Source organism: Alligator mississippiensis, chromosome 10, assembly GCF_030867095.1.
Source record: "Alligator mississippiensis isolate rAllMis1 chromosome 10, rAllMis1, whole genome shotgun sequence".
NCBI classification, from domain to species: Eukaryota; Metazoa; Chordata; order Crocodylia; family Alligatoridae; genus Alligator; species Alligator mississippiensis.
In genome coordinates, this window is record NC_081833.1 from 52,246,013 (window position 1) to 52,262,628 (window position 16,616).

Sequence of the window (16,616 nt, forward strand, 5' to 3'; positions counted from 1 at the left end):
GATTGCCAGGGCAAACACTCTGAAACACTTTTATCCTGCTATTGAAATAAAGTCATCATATGTGATGAGTCTGTACCCTAAATCTCCCCCCCCCATTAGAAGTGAATCACAGACTTCTAATTCTTTAAGCCTATCAGCACTTGAACAGCCTTCTTAAAAAGGTTCACAAGTGTCTCTCTCCCATTCCTGAACAACTCCTTCAGCCATTGAGACACATTATGTAGAAATACAAGGAAAAGGGACAGGAGACACTTCACTGCACCTGAGTCAGCTTTGTGACTGTGCCTTACGCTAGGCAAAGACATGTTCAGCCGGTTACAATTTCATTCATTCGACCTTCCTAAATAAAGTGGGGAGGAAAGTCATCAATCCCTGAACTTCGCCAGCTCTCCCCAAATCCAGATGAACAGACCATAATACGGCTGGACGCGGCCAGATGTTTGGGTGGCTCATTGCAGCACGCGTCAACGTTGGTACCGACATCTCCCCTCATGGAGCCCCTGGGAGCCCGTCCTGCCTTCAGCGAACAAACATTTCGCGAGACCCCAATCTCTGCGCGACTGCAGCGCTGCCCCCGCTCCCTCGGGCCCCTACGCCCGCCCGCCCGCGAGGCGCAGGAAGTGTGTGCTGGCGCCGCGCCCAAGACTCAAAGCGGCGGGCAGCCCGGCCTCCGCTCCGCTCCGCTCCCGCCGCAGCCAGGACACCGGCGAGGTATCTCCCCAAGCTGCGTTTCCCACGCTCTTCCCAGACACACAGCTGCCGACCAATCCACCCTCGCCTGCACCCCCGGGGCGGATCCCACGTGTGGCCGAGGAGCAGGCAGGAGGCTGCGGGCATCCCCGGCGGGGCCGCCGCCGCCGCCGCCTCCCTCCACCGCCGCGTCACGTCTGCCTCACGGACCCGCTGCCCCTTCCCCGGCCCGCGCCCACGGCGGCTGCAGCCTCCCCCCGCCCGGGCCCGGGACACTTGCCTGTGACAGCGGGTCAGGAAGCAGGAAGCGGGGGCAGAGCCGCCGTCGGGGCCACCGGGTGCGCTCGCCCCAGCGGGCGGAAGCGGCGCGCGGCTCCAGGTGGCTGCGGGGCAGGGCGAGGGGCGGCCGCGCCGGGGCGCACACGGCTGAGGCGTCCCGTCCCGTCCCGCCCCGTCCACCCTCCCGCAGCCCCCGCGACTCACCTGAGGCGGGGCCGGGCCCTCCCGCCTCCGCCCCGCCCGGGGTGTCTCCCGGCGCGCCCTGCCCTCTAGCGGCGCGGCCTCCCCCGGCAGCGCCCGGCTCAGGGTCCCCGCGGGCACGGGCCTCGGCAGCCCAGGGGCCCAGGTCCTCGCCGCCGCAGGAGGTCCGGCCCTGCCCCGACCCTCAGGGCTCCCCCTTGCCCGCTGCTATCGCTTCAGACCCGCGGGGCTCGAGTAGGGCCCTTTTGGGGGTGCCGCAGGGTGCCTCCTCTTCACAGGATCAACCCAGAGACTTCTAACAGCCATGCCACCGTGCCCGGCCGTGCTTCCAGTGGCGGCAGGATGGCTCCGGTACGTTCCCGCACTCAAAATGAGTGAACACTGGAAGCCGGCATTTTCCCAGGGCAGTCTGGAGTCTAAGAAAGGTTGGGAACCACCACGGTAGATGCTCCACTGTCCCCGCCAGCCATGGGCAACTGGTGCCACCTTGGTCAGGGGAGGCATGTGCCCCCCCAGCGACCAGTCAGTGCCTAAGCAGGGAGTGCAGCCTGTCAGGGGGTGCACCAGTGCTCTCAGGGTGCACGTGCCCCCTCTACACGTCGCCACTGCCATCAGCATCTCTTGTGCTGAATCTTGCCCGGTTCTCGATCTGGATCGTTGGTCATCGCAAGTTGCATAGCCCAGAGGCAGGGGGTTGAAAAGATCTGTTTTAAGTTTCTCGCATGATCCTTGGTTCCTGTAGTAAACGAGTACAAATAGGGACAATACATCACCTGTCCTTACCATTCATTGTTTTCACATATCTTTACAGCAGTGCTTTTCAACCAGTGTGTTGCAGCACGCTCCCCCGCGTGCCGCAAGAATTTTGGAATAATGAGAAGAAAGTTCTCCACTGCCTGGTGTGAACAAGTAAGCCGCATTGATGAGCTATTCACAGAAGACTGGCACATGTGTTGGCTGTGGGGGAGAAGGAGAACCAGCAAAGCAGAAGGAAATTTATCTACTGTGCATGTGTTGGTGGTGGGGGATGTGTAGGTCACAAGCCTCTGAACAGCTGTGCTGTGCAATTTTGCTGTGGCAAATGAGCTAAAGTGAGCTCATGCTTTAACATGGAAGGTGTGCCAGGGAAAAGTTTTATTAATGTAAGTGTGCCTTGGGCTGGAAAAGATGGGGAAACACTGCTTTATAGTATAGTTTCTCTATACTAGGGTCATCCAATACTTTTCAGAAACTTTAGATCAACATCTTATCTCATTGCTACTAATTACTCTCATCATCTCCAAAACCCCTTTTGTTCTATTGTATATCTTTTCTGAGGTAGGGTTACAGGAGGTTAGCACTACATACAATTTCATCATAGCCACCCATGGAATAGTCAGTATTATTTTGCACCCCTACCTTCCTGCATCTTGCTTTTTCATGATTACCATTGCACCTTTTCTACAAATTAATCAAGCTACAGGCTTGACTTCTGCATTATGCTACTTAATTGCATCCTCTCCCTTTGTTTCCCTGCAGCCCCCCTGGCTGGGGTACATTAAACAAAGGCTTCTTTATCTACCAACCTTTTCAACCTGGCTCTCCTGTTTCTGTCGGATATGTTCCTTTTCATGCTGACAGAAGGATATATAACCTCATCAACTGTCTGTTCTCAAAAACTCCTCTGTTACTGAGGAACACAGCTAGCTCAGAAAGCTGAATGCTTCAAGATCACAGAAACTAGAGGTAGGTTTTGCCCTTTCCATCTGATGATTTCAAGGCATTTTTACAAACAGAAATAAATTAAGAGTCACAATACCTTTAAGAGTTCGGAGGATAATTTGCCCCATTTTACAGATGGAGAAACAAAGGACCAATCCTGTTCCAGCCTTAGCAACTTCCAGAATCAGACCTATAAAATACAGGCTTTATGGGTTATTTTCAAACCCATTCCCCGATTTTTGAGTACACACACAGCTTGTGTCTAATTTTTTTTCACATTTATTGAAAATCCACAGTTGCCGTTGATTTCAGCTGGAGAAAGGCACATAGATTCTTAGAAAATAACGAGCAAGTAAAATAATTAGAGAGGACCGAAAATGTTGGCCTAAGAAATTTGCAAAGAGATTTCTAAAATCTCTGACATTCCAGTCAGAGGAGTAGGGAGCGGAACTGTGGAAACAGATTTTTAGATCATTTATTTGGTCCCTTGCCAACTCAATGTTCTTTCTATGTTAGAAACATATCTGTTTTGTTGTTGTTGTTTTTAATAAATTAACACACACTCCCAGCAGGTGGCCTTCACAGCAGAATAGGGATGATCCCAAAGGATATGCTTTATTTTTTTTGTTATTGTTTTCCCTAGTCAGGAAAATACTCTAGGAGTGTGAAATTTGTGAAAGTGACAGGCTCGTCCAACTCAGGATGCCCCTTTGCAATGCCGTGGTTCCTGACCTTTAAAAGGATCTATGTCTAAATTTCTTTAAAATAGAAGTTTTACTTTGTCTTAGAATTCTTATGTTTTTATTTTTAAAACAATATCCATTACTAAATTTTTTTGCTTGCACATTGTCCATGTTTTATTATCAATAAAATGATAGCTGTATTGATCTATGTCCTAAGTGAAAGCCCACTGAAGTCAAAGAAAAGGTACTCCACCTGGAAAACAACATGCAGCCATGCAGACTAGTGATGCACTGATATTACATGATTTTGACAAAATATATCTAACAAGTGGCCTGGCATCTTCTACACCTGCCTAATCTTGAAGTAACAAAGTATGAATGACTGTAGTGAGGTTAACAGCTTTGAAAACAGAGGTGCAGATGGTGTGGTTCATCATCACATGCAATACAACACACATTTTTCTCCAGTTAAGAAGAAATGAGAAGCTTTACTAATAAGGTAGGGTCCTAGAGCTATATTATTCAGTTTAAGATTGAAGCAAAACTAAATATAACTTTATTGCAATGTGCATTAATTTGTTATATTATACATTATGTATAAAGCACAAACTAGGCAAAATAATCAAAATATGTTCCTGCATTAGTTATTAGAATTCAATAATTAGTCATTAGAATTAAGTGTGTATCTCTTTTTGTCAGATTCATAAAACAAAATGTAGCCTTCTTAAGCAACTTGGCAGTGTATTCAGTGCTTCAGTGCATCTTGGCACTGTATTCAGGTATGAAAAATGATTTCCATACTTAAGTTTATGTTTTTATCTAGCATTAAAAACAGGTCTTGCAGGGCTATGAAATACAAACTACATTACCAGGAGCAGCTAACAGAGCAGCACTGCAGAAGAAAGGCTGGCTTGATTAGTGAAACATCAAGACCATTCAAGGAGAGAGGGTCTTTAACACCTGGGGAATGAAAAGTTTAGAAAGAATCAGGTCGATTATAATGAGCTGTTGGAGTCAATTGACTCCCTCAGAGGTGTCTGAATAGAAATGTTGCTGCCACTGTCAGAGTTGGTTTTAAACTTTGGGTAAAGCAGGAGTCGAAGGGGGGTGCAACTGCACCACTTCACCCCCCTGGATCTACGCCTGTCAACATCTAAGAAAAAGGTCCACAATCTGCTATCCAGATGTAGAAGGGGGAAAAATAGTCCTTATTCTTACTATGCAATAGACTCCCAGCTGATTCTGTAGCAAAACCCCCTGTTTTTCTTTTTTTTTTTTTTTTTTTTTAAATTTAAAAATGCATTCCCTCCTCTTCCCCAACCATTTCTGACTTTTTCTCTCCCTCTCTATTCCCTTTAGATAAGTATAAGTAAGCTAAGATGTAGGATAAGCTTTAACATTTTATTTTAGGAAGTAAATTTTATTTTTCTCTCCCTTCTTTGCAAGTAAGTGCCCTGCTATTTTGATATAGATATCCACTGTTTTATAAGTGATAATTATTTTGTTTGTATTGATTTTTTTTTTACTGCTTTTATATTGTGTGATTACTGTTTTAGGCCTAGATATGCAAGTTAACCTAAGTCATATCAAGTTTCCATCTTGTAATGTCAAGCCCCCATCTTATCCCCATGCCCGGTTGTGTAACGTATGACTCGCATATACCCCTCCTACGTAACTTGGTTCCTGAATGAACGGGGATGGATGAGGGTGCTTGAGAGACAATGGCAGTTAAGTCTAAAAATAGCTCACTCTGAATGACCAAACCATCAACACCAATACCTGGACCAATGACCCAGCCCTTGAAACTACCCCCAGCATTTAAGAAACAAAAGATGAGGCAACCCACCATTGTGCCAGGCTACACGTGCTCAGTAAGAACACTTGGGACCCTCTGGAACAGGACTGACCTTGCCTGGACAGGCCCTCCTCATAGGAGATCAGAGGTAGTTTAACCCATAAAAGTGGTAGTGAAGACTGACTCCTTGGGATGCCCTCTCCATCTGGACCAGCACCATGCCACATCACCTATCCACCCAGAGGCCCTGCTGGTGACCCCCCTCTGGACAACACCTACTGGACAAAGACCCCTTTCCAGCCTGGATAGGTAGCTATCACCCCTCACCCTCTCTTCAACCAAAGACTTGGACTCTGCTTCTCTCCCACCTGGACTTCAACCCTTCTACTGAGTCCCTTTCTCCTGCTGCTATTGTGAGAGAGAGTGAGTGTGTGCACGCGTGTGTGTTGTCCATTTAATAAAACTGTTATTTGGACCCTTAAGTTGGGTTTTGCTTTATTATGGTTTGGCCCTGCTCCAATCTCTGCTCCTCGCCCCTCTAACTTGTGTCTCATTTCTCCCTCTCCTGCTTCTGGCTCACTGCCACCTCCAACACCTGTCCTGAGCTCCTCTCTACCTCCAAACCCCATTTCTTTGCCACTGTTTTAACCCCACTGCCTTTTCCCCTGAGCAACCAGGTTTCTGCCTCAGTTTCTTTCCTAGCTGTCTCCTCCTTGCCACCACTTATCTGCCCCCCACCAATATCTCAGCTGTCTGCCTCAGTTTTCAGCCCCAAGCTCCCAAATTTCTGTCTCTCTCTTTCTTGGCTGTCTCCTCCTTGCCACCAGGCTTTTTTTTTCTTTCTTTCCCTTGCACCAGTGACCTCGAGTAACCCTGGGGCCACTTGATCTTAAGTAAACCCAAGCCTCAGTTCCTCAGCCAGCTTCTCTCTAGTCCACTGGTTCTAATCCTGGTTCTGGCAACTTTTACTCCCTACACTTTAAGTTAGGAGCTTACCTGTGTGTATGTGTAGGTGGGTTGTGTGTGTGTGTGTGTGTGTGTGTGTGTGTGTGTGTGTGTGTGTGTGTGTGTGTGTGTGTGTGTACGTCTCTCTCTCTCTCTCTCTCTCATTGTATGCATGATATACAAATTAGTGATCTGTGTATGTGTACTGAGTGTGCGGGTATGGACAATTGATTTTTGTCTAACTTTTGGGGTGTATAGTGTATGTGCTTGAATTGGTAGAGTGTGCGTGTGTGTGTGTGTGCGTGTGTGTGTGTGTGTGTGTGTGTGTACACCTAATTGATTTGTGTGTTTGTATATGTGCAATTGTGTCACACCCTCCTGTCTAACAGCGCAATATTGAGATTCTGAGAGTTGGCCTGACCCCACAGGGCAACACTTGTAAAGCAAAGCAAATGCTTACAATACGAACTGCACCACAAGTCCATAGACAGACAAGGTTTTTTGGGTAAATCTGGTATCTTTTATTAGACCAACTCAAATAGTTGGAAAAAATTCTTCTTTGCAAGTTTTTGAGCACAGTTTGTACCACACACACTTGAGAAACTGCACTCTGGGTCAGACAAAGAACTGAGAATTTCTGAGGATCACCAATATATTGATAACGCTTCAAGTCACGTTTCCTCACTAACTGTAATTCAATAACCCTGTGTGACTAAAGAGGAAGAGGGGTAAAAAGGTGCAATTATCTATAAACTATTCATTCTTGCATCCAGGAGATACCCAAAAATGAAGGATTGTTTTTTCTGTTGATCTGCTTTTCCATTTCATTAGTCAAAGGAGTACATGTGCATCTGCACGGTTCTTACTCAAATGTCAAGCCAGGGCTAACTGTTATTGCTATTCTTTGGTCATTTTCAAAGGGCAAAGGACAAACTGAAGAAGTATGTCTAAAGACAATGGCCTCAAAGCCTGTTTGAGTGGCCACAGAGTGCATTTTTTTGTGGACATTACAGCTAGCCTATTCAAAGTAAAGAAAAAATTGATCTACCACTGGTTTAGCTGGTTGTCAAAATTAAATAGAATGCAAGGCCTGAGAAGACACATTATACAAAAAAAGACTTAAAATAGATCCTTCAAACTGAGTGCATCATAGCTTTAGCAAAAAAAATGTTAATAGCAATGATTGTTGTAACCCAACTGTATTATAGTTTTGCTGTAATTAATACACTTATGTCTTTCTTAGATGAGTTATAAAAACAAAAGCAACCTCATCACAAAACATAATAAAGGACTATAAAACAGGTGCAAAGAAAACAGGATGGTGCCAAGCAACGTTCCAAGACAGTGAAACAAGGTAATAAGAAATCCTTCCCTCCCCAATATTATAATTTTCATAAGGATATAAATTCTATCTAATTAAGAGTTTCCAAGACCATAGTAAAACTTGTGCACTCTGATTCCTAAAGTTTTAGTGAAACAAAGACATTTAAATAAATCTGAGAATGTTTGTTAGAGAAAGCTATGTATAAATATGAGATATCGACTGGAGGGAAAATTGAAGAACTCGGCAAATTCAAGACCCACTACCAGGCTCTGTGCCACTCCTCCTCCTCAAGTCTCCCCAGGGGAAACAGATGAGAATATTGCACCCTTGTAGGTATCCAGATAAGCCTTTGTTCCAGTACCTATTCTTGTGTTTTGGGGTGTAAGTGATAAAAGGTCAGGATGTAGACTTGTCTCTTTTATCAGTAGTCAACTTACCAAACACCTGTAATTCAGGTAATCCTATCTTGGTGCTCCCACCTTTATTAGATAGATTTTAAACAACTTCAGAATGGCTCGGACCAAGCCTGGCTTTACTATACAGGAATCTGAGCCAAAGTTCATTAGGGCAACAGAGTGTTGAGTGTTTCACTCAAATAGGCCCTCAGCAGGACACAGTAACAAAACATCTCAAAATATTTATTGGTCAGAAATAACACTCAGACAGTGACAAGTGGATATATGCTAGTTTGCCAAAGGCAGCAGAAATTCTATCGCCAACTCTGAGAAAGAAGAAGAGAGAGTGCAGGAGACAATCTTATTAAAAACATCTTAGTGATCCAAAATTATTTTTTTAATGCAACAATAGGGACTCTTTTCTGTTTGTACATCCTAGGCTCCAAATATTGGGCTATTAAATAGTACCTTATAAAAAAAGTATACCTGAATATTACCAAGCAGGATTTTAGAAGTACTGTCTAAATTACTTCTCAGTGATAAGTGGTCTAAGGAAGAAGTTACTTACCAAAAAGCAATATTTGGCTCTTAAAGAGTTAGTTGGGCAAACAGGACTAGTTAATTTTCTGGGAGTGCTAAATGACTTTTTGGACACTGGGTCCAAGTGTCAAGGAAAGAGATCTGTATCCAGTTTTAGACATTTGAGAGAATATCATTAAGAAAATGGAATGAAAAGTAGTTATATGGTTTAACTACTTAATTACTTCTGGCAATGGCATAAGTGTTAAAGTGGGTGACCAGGGTGGCATCCTCAGGCACCAGACCTGAGAGGAGGCAGAAAAATAACATCTGTTGTCAAAGCTGTGCATTTGAGCCAGCAACCAGAATAAGTTGCTGTTGCCCTGGGCACCCAGTTGTTCCGTTATGTCTCTGATTACTGAAGTTGGCACTGAGCTGTGTTCTTTTTGCAGCCCTGCCGCAGGTTTTTATGGAAAGCCTTAAGTAGTTCACTTAATGTTGCTCCACCCCCACTTTCTCCCATTCACGTACCACTACATATGTGAAAAGCATTCAAAAAATTAAATCCTTCTGGTGGACAGAACTCTAAGTGCATAGTATTATTAATTAAATATCAAAGCAAAATACCCATTTATTGGCCTGATCTCTGCAAGAGAAAATAAATCTTGCAATGGAATGATTGTTAAAAACAAAACAAAACAAAAACCCTCCTTTCTTTCACTGAAACTGGATTAAATTAAAGAACTGCAGGAAATTAAAGTATACCGCTTTGCTGAGATCATAAATGGACTTATGTCAGAACAGATGGACTCCATTTACCACTAACAACATTTTAAGGACATTGAGAGTACACAGATAATTCAGTGGCTCATGCAGACATTATTCTAATATTATAAAAGTCTACGTCTGTCTGTCTGTAATGCTTTATACACACTCTGATTGGCTGACAGAAACAGCCGATCAGAGTGCTCCAAGTATGGGGGCACGCCACCATGATTCTGAAGCTGAGCCAAGGACCAGGCAGAGGGTGGGGGAGCCACCCCGCTCCCTACAAGCTGTGCCAGCACCAGACCCAAACAAAAAGCCATCTGGGATGGGGAGAGAGAGCACGGTAGGGGAAAGTAGCCCAGTTCCAAAGTGACGAGGGCGGGTGGGGGGAGGCCAGCCCCAAACTAGGGTGCTGGCGTAGCAGCAGTGTCCTCGTTCCCACCTACCAACAGAGGCAAAGTGAGAAAAGACAGAACAGCGGCAGCACGGGGCATTGTGTGGCAGCACTCCATCCGAGCTCCCGCCCGCATCATTCTTGATGACCAAGGACATTGAAAGTACACAGATAATTTAGTGGCTCGTACAGACATATATGAATATTTGCTCTGTATGCGATCATAAAGTAAGATTTATGTGCTCTAGATTTGGCAATCTAATTTTTAGAGCAGTGTCTTAGTGACAATAGTTCTATCAGTACTAAAACATTCTATAAACTACACATACACACCACCTAGTGTGAGTGTGATTCTTCCTGGTTTCTGCAACAAGCTGTGCTAACATGAAGAACTGTTAGACACTTTTTGCATGCAATTTGTCTTTAAAGTGTTTCACAAAAGTTACTCTATTAGCTCTATAAAGAGATCTAGACTAGGATTCAAAAGCCAACTGCTGTGCAAACAAATATAGGAAGCAACAGACCTTCTTACACTGCCTTCCAGTCTCTTATGCTGGTGCCAGCACAGCAGGAATGGGACTGCAGTTTCAAAGAGGTTTGTTTTTTTTTTTTTTTTCAGTTCTCAGGAGATGAGCATGCATCCATTGAGGGGCATATTTTGCACATGGGGGAAATCAGCAAGTATAACAACACTCTTAAATCTTATTTTCAAGCTATTCCTTTCAAATTTGTAAGAAGAAAGTTTTTGGAAATACCTTTTACTGCAATACCTGTACAATTTGGAGAGATGCTAGACAAGTTTTTGCACACAAGGGCTGCATCCAGATGAGTATAACCTTGCAGTATGTTGAGCCACAAACACATCTGTGGCACTACATACCATACATTCAGTTGTTTTCAACAAAGCAAGGGAGGAACACGGAGGGGTTTATTTGACCCCTGGATATCCAGGGGGTCAAAAAAAAAAAATCCACAGAAAAAGAAGAGGAGTGGCACACACACGGGTAGCACGCACCAGGTTACCCAGAGCTAGCTTGTGGTTGCCAGCCAGGCAGAATCTCCACTGCTGCAGCCTCAGGAGGGCCCCAGGTAAAGCTGCTGGGGCCAGTCCTTTGCTGGCTTCAGCCTCTCTTACCAACCCTGGGGTAACTTGCTACATGCCAGAGGATATGTGGCACAGCTGTTTCCCAGGGACTAGTGGCAGCACAAGGTATGCCACTGCTAGTTGTCCCCAGGGAACCAAATGTCCACACTGTGTGTGAATGTGGCCAAAGGGGGCATCTACACATACATTTTTTACTGCGGAGTTAGCCAATTAGCTCCATAGTAAAGCATCACCGCCTACACATGCAGTGCTATTACACTGGAGTAAACTAACAAACTCCACTGTAGGTTACTATATTACCTGACACAAGTACTAGCTTATGGCAGAATTATTAGTGCGCTGCAACACACATGTAGACAATGACCAAAGCTGGTTGGGGCACACGGGTGTTAGTGTGGGGGCTCCCTACTAGTTAGCCCTACACTGTAGCACCCTCATGCCCCTGCCAACCCCTCCCTAGCCCACCGAGCTGGGGCGGGACAGCTCCAGGTTGGCAGGCTGACCCTGGGGCTCCCCTGCCAACCAGGGCTGCGCCAGCCCAGGTCAATGTGCTGCATTTCCAGGTACATGTGTAAATGCTGAGCCCAGGAGCAATGAACTCCAGTGGTGCCAGAGTTTATTCATCTGCACTAACTGCACGTGTAGATGACTCTAAGGTGTCCTTCTTCAAGTAATCTTTAAATAACCGTGTGCCCAATCACTTGTCTATCATCTCTTCCAATTATCCAAGTATTCCAGTAAAAGTTACCTCCAAAAAACCTTTACTTCTCACACATTTCTTGGGACATCCCAGCTGCAAAAATACTCCAACCCTACTTTAAAATTTGTAAACATTCTTTTCAAATATATACACTCCTCTGTAATATGCCTTCGAAGCTTTGCAGCATCACAACTAGAGAGCATGCTAGGAAATTATGCTTTACTGTGTTTTGTCTGCCAGGCATCCAATATCAGAAAGACTGGAAGAAGGGACATTTCCTCTTGCTGTGCCTCACTGGCATGATACCTCTGATACAGAATGTAGGGATTAACATGTCTTTCTTTATTAATACAAAGTACATGTTCATGGTATCCTTAAGAAAAAAACATTTTTTGCAGATTAAATAGACAAGGACCAGAGCCAAACATTCTTATCTCAATCATCAATTTAGAAAATAAAGTTGTAAAAACATTGGGTTATTTATCTACATTTGGAGAAATTTATATATTATACTGGGACAATGCTAAAGTGTCAGATGTCAAAAGCCCATCTTGGGAATCAGGAGAAATATTGTATAACTATTGTGGCAGTACCATTCTTATTTCTCACACAGTAACATTAAAAATTAAATGTTGAAGCTATCAAGTTTATATTGCTAAACTTAAAAGTATCTCACTGCATCAGTATTATGCCTCAGCCTGGATGAGGACAGAACAAAGTTTAATTGGTGCTGAAGTGTTGTCTAAATAAGGTCATCATAATCTACATCTAGGCTTTTAGATCAGTGGAGGAGTTTTAAAGCAGTTCCCTCTAGAGTCAGGAATCAATGCTATTTGAATACTGGATCATCATAAAGAGTAAAAGCTGCCCAATCCATGCCTTAAGATTTGTTGTAAAATTCTTGAAGTACCTGAGTGTCTTAGGAACTCTGTCCCACTTTCCTGTGACTTAGCTCTTTAGCTAGTTTGAGTCCTCTATATTCCTAAATGCCTGATTAAGAAGCTAAATCCTACCGACTCTCAAGTCACTTTGGAAAAAGGCACAGAGGTTCCTAAGTTACATAGACATTTTAGAGAAAATTAGTATTAGCCAGATATCCCGTTTTTGACAGCATTGTAAGTGTGTATCAGGGGTTAAACTTTGTTTGTATTTTTAGAATTATGTTCTCCAGCTGTGGCTGGAGATGCCCTGTTTGACCTTTTAAGTTACAAATTAAAAGCATTTTCTCTTCTTTCCCACTCAAGTAACATTCTTTTTTGGGCAGGCTCAAATGTAGAATAAAAATTATTCATAGATTCATAGATGTTAGGGTCGGAAGGGACCTCAATAGATCATCGAGTCCGATCCCCTGCATAGGCAGGAAAGAGTGCTGGTTGCATATCCAACCTCCTCTTGAAGACCCCCAGGGTAGGGGAGAGCACCACCTCCCTTGGGAGCCCATTCCAGACCTTGGCCACTCTAACTGTGAAGTTCTTCCTAATGTCCAGTCTAAATCTGCTCTCTGCTACCTTGTGGCCATTATTTCTTGTAACCCACGGGGGCGCCTTGGTGAATAAAACCTCACCAATTCCCTTCTGTGTCCCTGTGATGAACTTTATAGGCAGCCACAAGGTCGCCTCTCAACCTTCTCTTGCGGAGGCTGAAAAGGTCCAGGTTCTCTAGTCTGTCCTCATAGGGCTTGGCCTGCAAGCCCTTAACCATACGAGTGGCCCTTCTCTGGACCCTCTCCAGGTTATCCGCATCCCTCTTGAAGCGAGGTGCCCAGAATTGCACGCAGTACTCCAACTGCAGTCTGACCAGCACCCGATAGAGGGGAAGTATCACCTCTTTGGATCTATTCATCATGCATCTGCTGATGCACGATAGAGTGCCATCAGCTTTTCTGATGGCTTCATCACACTGCCGACTCATGTTCATCTTGGAGTCCACTGGGACTCCAAGATCCCTTTCCGCTTCTGTGCCACCCAGCAGGTCATTTCCTAGGCAGTAGATATGCTGGACATTTTTCCTCCCTAGGTACAGCACTTTGCATTTCTCCTTGTTGAACTGCATTCTGTTGTTTTCTGCCCATTTGTCCAACCTATCCAGGTCTGCTTGCAGCTGTTCCCTGCCCTCCAGCGTGTCCACTTCTCCCCACAGTTTTGTGTCATCCACAAACTTGGACAGAGTACACCTCACTCCCTTGTCCAAGTCGCTGATGAAGACATTGAAGAGTATCGGTCCAAGGACCGAGCCCTGTGGGACCCCACTGCCCACACCCCTTCCAGGTCGAAGCTGACCCATCCACCACGACTCTCTGGGTGCGACTCTCTAGCCAATTCGCCACCCACCGGACTGTGTAGTCATCCAAGTCACAGCCTCTTAACTTGTTCACCAGTATGGGGTGGGATACCGTATCCCTTCCTGAAGTCTAAGTATACGACATCCACCCCTCCTCCTGTGTCCAGGCGTTTCGTAACCTGGTCATAGAAAGAGACTAGATTAGTCAGGCATGATCTGCCTGCTACGAACCCGTGCTGGTTTCCCCTCAGCATAATTTGTCCTGCCGGTCTCTCGCAAATGTGAGCCTTGATAATTTTTTCAAAGACTTTGCCAAGGATGGAGGTGAGACTAACTGGCCTATAGTTGCCCAGGTCCTCTTTCAAGAAGGGGAGGAAGATGGGGACCACATAGGTGGGACTCTGGGACTTGGCCCATGCACCACAAGTGTTCAAATATTCCCGTTCAAATTAGTTCTTTGTTTTTACATGCACTGTACCTTGAGAGATGCTGTCTGGCTAATTACATAACCCTTTCTATTTTTACTCAAGCATATGATTTTTTTTGCCTGAAAAATGAGTATAGAACTTGGTCTAAGGTGATTACTGTTAGTTTTGTACAGAGTTGCTAACAGTATTAAATCACCCCTTTCCTGAACTATAATAAGTATACTGAATAGTAACATTTCCTTCCAAATCCAAACACTTATCAGCAATTCCAGATGCCAAAGAAAAACTATTCCTTCCTTCTCTGAAGAACTCCTACCAGGGGCCTATCAAAGGCCACTCTTTAGTTTCCTTAAAAAAAGAACAAAAACCCCTATATTTAAGAGCATAACAGAATAACCAAGAGATTCAAGGAAGAAGAAATGAGAAAGGAAAAACTGAATCTTCTCTGTTTGATATAAAAATACTGAAAATGAGTTTATTATAAAATTAAAAGAGGTTATGGATTTCAGTAACAAAGAACACTTATAAAGCACTGATTGTTTTATTTTCACGAGTAATGAAACAATAGCAAGCTGACTTTGATTTATGCTTCCAAAATCTCTGAGTTAGCAGCCAAAAGTCGTTATAGAAAACTGAAAGAAACGCTCTGGCTTTTGTACAGCTATGTGATTAAAATAATCAGAAAAGAATAAAGAGCCTATGTATATATTTTTTCCAAGTGAAAAATACTTGGATTTAACTTCCACTTGACTCAGATGAGATGTAAAACCTAGATCCAATTGCATCTAAAGTCATGGAGAAATCCTACTGAGAAATATGAACTTACCAAGATTTACTTTAAATCATTGTTTTAAAAGACTGTAGACCAGAACTTCAAATTGGTATCAATCACCATGTCTCCATTTTAAAAAGTCAGTGAAGTGCTGCTGATTTACATTAGTGGAAAATTTGGCTCCGCATGTGAACACATAGTATCCACAAAAATGTCTGGTTTCTTAAGGATTAGAAATAAAATAAAGAATACATGCAACAAGATAAGCTCACCCCTGTCTTCACATCTCTGTTGACAGAGGCCACTTGTACACATGACGGGGGCTCATCCCCCTAAATTGAAACAATGGGTTTTTAATTGTGATGATTAAAAACCCACCATTTCAGTTTAGGTGCTTCTGTCACCATTATAGTGACTGGTCTGATCCTTTCATTTTTTTCTTTCCCTGCAGAACCTGCCCACCTCTCCTGCAGCCGGGAGGCAAGCTGCTGGTGGACCAAGCAGCCCCTGAGCTGTGGGAAGCCCCAGTCCTTTCCTCCACAGTGGCGGTGCCCCTGGGGTTGCCTGGGTAGGCTGCTAGGGGGTGGGGGCTGCCTGGGGGATGCTGCCACTGTGGAGGGAAGGTCCCAGCCCCTCTGCAGCTCAGGACCCACCAGCAGCTCGCCCCCCAGCCACAGGGGAGGCAATCAGGCTCTGTGGGTGGGGGAGGAGGGGGGAAGAGGATTAGGCCCCTTGACGCTTCCCTCACTTCCAGCCCCCCTCTTAGCACAGCCTGCCTCTACAAGCTGCTGCTGGGATGAGTGGCCCCTGAGCTGTGGGAGGGCCCGGTCCTGCCTGTGGTATATGGAATGTACCTTTAAGGGGCCAGCAGTGGGACGACCCAGTCTCTCCCCCTGATGCCCTGCGCGTGTGGTTTGCTTCAGCTTATCCAGGGCTGCCTGATGCTCGGGTCCTCATCGCCAGATAACGTCATTCCTGAGAAGCGCTCTCAATGGGGCCATCAGGCTCGACTCATGTGGAACGTATTGTGCTAAGTACTGAATGTTTCCGAGGAGTCTCCAAAGGCCTTCTTTGTGTGTTGGAGGGGGCATCCTGTTGATGGCTTCCACTTTGTCATCGTCTGGTTTGACACCATCTTTTGAGAAGATATGGCCCATATCTGTAGACTAAAAACTGTATTTTGTCCTTATTAAAAACTTTACTCCTTTCAGACGTGCTTTCTCCAGGACTTCTTTCAGGATAGTCTCATGCTCCCCTTTGGGGCTAGCTGTGAGGGTGCTGCCCTGCCTCACAGGCAGCACCTGCTGGATCCAATTCTTCCCCGAGCCTACAGGAAGCAGCGCCCAGCCAACTTTCAGAACACAGGCTGGGGGAAGAGTTGGATCTGGCAGGTACTGCCTGTGAGCTGGGGCAGCACCCACACAGCTAGCACCTCACCCAGGAGGCCCCAGGCAGGTCAGGGGCTGCTCAGCCCGGCAGCAGCTCACGTGGGTAGGCTGCGCTGAGGGGGGAAAAAAAAAGAGTGGCAAGGGGCCTTTTTTTTTTTTTTTTTTTTTTTGTCCCTTCCACAGAGCCTGCCCACCTCTGCCATGGCTGGGCGTGAACAAACTGCCAGCAGGCTCCAAGCTGTCGGGAGG

The 16,616-nt window shown here is 45.2% G+C and overlaps 1 long non-coding RNA gene across 1 annotated transcript; it reads left to right on the forward strand.

Moving 5' to 3' along the window:
- The first annotated feature begins 628 nt into the window (after positions 1–628).
- LOC109285695 (uncharacterized) lies at positions 629–16,189 on the forward strand. Its single transcript, XR_002093519.2, has 4 exons — positions 629–1,521; positions 1,982–2,895; positions 7,538–7,648; positions 15,903–16,189. It is a non-coding gene; the product is annotated as an uncharacterized LOC109285695 (long non-coding RNA).
- The last annotated feature ends 427 nt before the right edge of the window (positions 16,190–16,616 follow it).